Raw genomic sequence first — 5,446 nt, 5'->3', positions numbered from 1 at the left:
CAGAAGAACAAATTATTTGCATGTATTGACTAAAGCTGTTAGGATCCTCCATTTTTAGCATAAGGGGTGCTCTTTTCCCTACCCTTTTTGAGGCTGAAGTTAAACATCTCAATAATGTTTCAGTGTGAGTGCTTCTTAGTCTCACTTTTATAGAGAAGGAAACTGAGGCTCAGTGTGGCTGAATTAGATAGGAGTTAGCTCCAGAGCCTTTTCACTCCACGTGCCCACTACCCCACAGTAGCGCTTGCTCTACCATCCTCGAAAAAGAAAGAAGTGTTTATAGAAAAGACATTTTGAGTCTCAATCTCACTGTGTGAAGCAACTAAGAAGGGAAGATTGACACTACCCAGTACTTGTCCTCCTCACCTCATCCCTAGGTTAGTGAACAGTTTCACTCTGGGGGGGAAGATAAGACACTCTAATCAGAGGAGCTGGGACAGGAGTGACTAGTGCCTAAACAGAAAGTAAAAAAATCTTATGTTTCTTCAGTTAACGGACCAGCACAGTGCAAATTTGCACATATTTTTCTCTGTCCTCTCTAGGGGTCCTCTCACTCCCAGAACTCCTGGAGTTGAAGTCATTATAATCATCCATTACTCTTTTTCCAAGGCAGAAGTCTATTGAGATGGTTCCTTCATTATCAACAGAGTGGAACAAACAGAGTTCATGTCTTACCCCAATAAATTCATATCTCATAAGGCTGATAGGAATAAAAGAGTTGGTTCCTCCTCTGCTCCAATCCCAGGAACCCGACCTCTTCTCTGTCTCCTTCAGCCCCCACACTCACTCAGCCACTCACTCATCCAGTCAAAAGACCACGATTCAAGGATGTCTACTGCCCTCATGCCACGGACTATTCTCTTAACCTCTCTGGGTGGTTGCCTTAGCTGTGAAAAGTGTGTTGTATTAGGTAACCAAGGATTTTTCCTGATATTCCTGACTCTGTGTTTATTATGCTTGTGTTGCATGTGATAACAGATGTAAATCTTCTCATACACTTTGGAATCAGATACAAGGGAAAATTTTCGGGAGCACCAGCATCACTCTTCATTGTAAATGTTTTTCTCTGGAGTCCAGGTTGAGAAGCTGGCACCATAGCATGGTGGCCCACAGTGAGGATGAAGGGCACTAACTAAGAGGGCTGTATCTTGACTGTACCATTTACCTACTGTGTGGTCTGTGGCAAATCATTTTATCTTTCTTTGCCTCCACTTTCATATCAATGAAGGGAAGTAAGATCATCTTTTCTTAATTTAGATATACATAGTTATAGTTGGTGAGACAATAATCACTTAGACAAGTTCTTGATACGTGATAAGCATATGGAAATGTTTTATTTAACCAACAAAGAATTATCTAATACAGTGCATTATACATATGCAAATGTGTGCATAAAAATATTTAATGTAAATAATTATTTCCCTAAGTTCTATATCCAGTCCCTTTCCATAAGGCTCATACTCACAAGACAATGGGGAGGAAAATTTCTTTAAACGTTTTCATGTTGTTCTACTGTGGAAACGTAAGTACTCCCCCAAAAACTTCTCATTAAATCTCTTAATTTATTAAATCTCAAAAACTACTTTTGGGGCCGGCCCGTGGCTCACTTGGGAGAGTGTGGTGCTGATAACACCAAGGCCACGGGTTCGGATCCCATATAGGGATGGCTGGTTGCCTCACTGGGTGAGCGTGGTGCTGACGACACCAAGTCAAGGGTTAAGATCCCCTTACCAGTCATCTTTATAAAAAAAAAAAAAAAAAACCTACTTTTGGACTTTTTAGACTAGTTTATCCTCCATACCTATGCATACATACCTGTCCCAGTGTTAGATGAATCTTGCCTCTATCTGGAACTTCTACTACCTAAATATAAATACACAATAAAACATTATCAAAACACAGCCAAACAGCCAAACGCCAACACATGCCTTGATAATGAATAAAAGGGATTGAAGCAAATCACCTTCATCTTCTCAGGAGCTGATTTTGGAGTGGAAAAAAGATATTCCTATTACAGGAGCCAGTAATCTTGGCGAAAGTCAAAAGAGCTGAGAAAACCACACCAGGCTTATATCTTTAAAATGTTCAAAAAATGGGCTCACTCCTATGCTGGAGAGAAAAAGTACAAATGGTGAGAGTAAGGGAAATGAGTTCCCAAAGCTTTATTTCTTAAAGACTTGTTGAAGCAAGTGACCACAACTTAGTATCTGAAAGAGAAGCTTACCACCTGGCACTTTTCAGGCAGATGGTGTGGGAGCAGCGCAACTATTTCTTATCCTGGTTTGGCTTCAGTCTTAGGCAGGCCTTATATACTTGAGAGTTATGGTTTTCTCAGCAGCCCTATTCCTCATCCCCATGGCAGCCAACCTCAGACTTTTCTCTGTGGCAGGTATTACATGGAAGAGTGTTACTTATCACTCCCTGGTAGTGGCATACACTTACTAATGTTGAATTAGGATTTTTGGCACAGTACAATTTCCTGCACTCTCTAGGGGCAAATGACTTTTATTTATCTAAACCTTCTTCAGCAATGAATCTTTTTGTGTGCCTTGAGATGGTAAGGTTTGTTGCTATTCTTTACCAGCAGCTTAAGGGATTTGTGCCATAGAAGAGTGTCCGGGCAGGAGTTGGACTTCATATCCAATAATTCTTTAAATTAGCAGTACCAGCAATCACTTGGAATATCTAAATTATAGACTGGCCGTATCTAGGTAATTAATATCAGTAGGTATAACATTGTAGGAAAAAAATCAAAATTATATAATCTTAAATCAGTAAAAAGTAAAAAAGACTAAGAATTTTCAGGAAGTGTGTAAAGGACACTGTGATGACCAGTCGTTCCCGACATCTGGAATAATCTGGTTCTGAGGGGAATCTATCTATTTTAATGCAGATGTCTTTGTGTAGTGGGAATCTTAGGTCTCCAATCAATTTCTATGAAGTGTTCACATTCGGAGTTTCTCTGAACAACTTCTTTTTAAGATTTCTAATAGATATAACTTTACAATTATTTTCCATTGAGAATGGGATATGTCACTTCAGCTGATAAGCATGTATCAAGGATTATTTTTTCTCTGTTTAACAGCTGTACTAATAGACAAAATCACCCTTGATAAGGTCACTTTCAGCAAGGCTTAACGGCAGCTTTTCTCCAATCACCTGGTTTCAGGTAATATCAGGGATAACCAGGTGGTCAACAAAGAAAGACATACCTATTGATGTTAGGACTGAAATATTGGGCTAGTCATCTTAGCCAGATCAGCTTATGTGATGGGACCTAAGTATGGTTGGAGATATTCCTAGTTGAATGGGTTGTTGGTGACCAGCTAATAGGATGACACCATGTGACTTTCTAAGGGATAATAATAAAAGGCTATAAGAGCTAAAGGTAGTTCTTTAAGCCAAAGAAGTTCACAAATGTCTGATAACTTACCCAATTTCAGTTCTAATGCTCTAAAATCCTAAATAAAATAGGACTAGACCTCCAGTGATGTGGAATTATTTGATTAAAAATATCAACATAGGGCCGACTCTGTGGCGCACTCGGGAGAGTGTGGCATGGGGAGCGCAGCGGCGCTCCCGTTCGGATCCTATATAGAGATGGCTGGTGCGCTCACTGGCTGTGCGCGGTGCGGGTGACACCAAGCCAAGGGTTGCGATCCCCTTACTGGTCACGAAAAGGACAAAAAAAAAAAAAAAATCAACATAAATGAGCTTATAGAAGTAGAGAGTAGAATTATGATTACTAGAGTCTAGGATGGGGAGGAGGGAGGCAGATAGGAAGAGGTTTGTTAACTATATAAAAATACATAAATATATATCAAGCAGACGTTTAAGCACTGAAGAATACAATAACTGAACTGAAAAATTCACTAGGAGTGCTTAACAGTAAGCTAGATAAAGCAAAGAAAAGAATCGGCAAACTCAAAGACTGGTCATTTGAAATTATCAAGTCAGTAGTGCAAATATAAAAAAGGGTAAAAAAGAGTGAAGAAACATTAAAGGACTTACAGAACATCATTAAATGAAACAATGTATGCATTATGAAAATGTCAGAAAGAGAAGAGCAAGAGAAAGGGGCAAAAAACATTATATTTTTAAATTATTATTTATTTCTTATTGATTATGCATATTCAATAAGACTGTGTGGTACAAAGCTGACCGTTACCATTTGTGCTCAATATGGGATGGCCAGATCAATACTGACAGCATGCCGATTACCACAAACTGTCATTATACCCCATGTCTCCCACCAAATTAATCCCCGACCTCCCTCCCCCTCCCAGCTCCCCCCACCTTGCTTTGCAACCCTATGTATGCTCTCTCCCTCTGCAAGTCCAACACATCACTGTGGTCTTTCTTTCCTTCCTTCTTTCTCTCTTAGTTCCCACTTATGAATGGGGACATACGGCATTTTTCCTTCTGTGCTTTGATTATTTCACTCAACATAAGTTTTGCCAAGTTCATCCATGTTGTTGCAAATGGCAGAATTTCATTCTTTTTCATGGCAAGGTAATATTCCATGGTGTGTATATTCCACATTTTCTTTATTCAATCATCTGTTGATGGACATATTCCACATTTTCTTTATTCAATCATCTGTTGATGGACATTTAGGTTGGTTTCATTTCTTGGCTATTGTAAACAGAGCTGCAATGAACATGGGACTGTAGGTATCCCTTTGACATGATGATTTCCATTCCTCTGGGCCTATACCCAGAAGTGGGATTGCTGGATCATATGGAAGATCTATCTGTAGTTGTTTGAGAAACCTCCATACTGTCATCTATAGTGGCTGTACTAGTTCACAGTCCCACCAACAGTGCAGGAGTGTTCCCTTCTCTCCACATCCTCACCAGCATTTGTTATTCTCTGTCTCTTTGATTATAGCCAGTCTAACTGGGGTGCAGTGATATCTCAATGTTGTTTTAATTTGCATTTCCTTAGTTAGTAGTGATGTTGAGCATTTTTTCACGTACCTGTTGGCCATTTGTATGTCTTCCTTAGAAAAATGTCGATTCAGCTCCTTTGCCCATTTTTTAATTGGGTTATTTGCTTTTTACTGTGTAATTGCTTGAGTTCTTTTTCTATTCTGGATATTTATCCTTTTGTCAGATGTATAGTTTGCAAAAATTTTCTCCAACTCTGTAGGTTGTCATTTCACTCTGTTGATTCTTTCTTTTTCTGTGCAGAAGGTTTTTAGTTTGATATAATACCACTTGTTAATTTTTTTCTTTTGTTGCTTGTGCTTTGAGGGTCTTGTTCATAAAGTCTGTGCCCAGACCTAGTTCCTGAAGTGTTTCCCCTATGTTTTCCTCTTAGGAGTTTTACAGTCTGAGGTCTTATACTTAAGTCTTTAATTCATTTTGAGTTGATTTTGGTATATGGTGAGAGGTGCATGTATAGTTTCATTCTTCTACATATCCAATTTTCCCAGCACAACTTA

The sequence above is a fragment of the Galeopterus variegatus genome, unplaced genomic scaffold (assembly GCF_000696425.1).
Source record: "Galeopterus variegatus unplaced genomic scaffold, G_variegatus-3.0.2 Scaffold2340, whole genome shotgun sequence".
NCBI classification, from domain to species: Eukaryota; Metazoa; Chordata; class Mammalia; order Dermoptera; family Cynocephalidae; genus Galeopterus; species Galeopterus variegatus.
The sequence above is the reverse complement of the archived record's forward strand: the minus strand, read 5'-3'. Positions refer to the sequence as shown.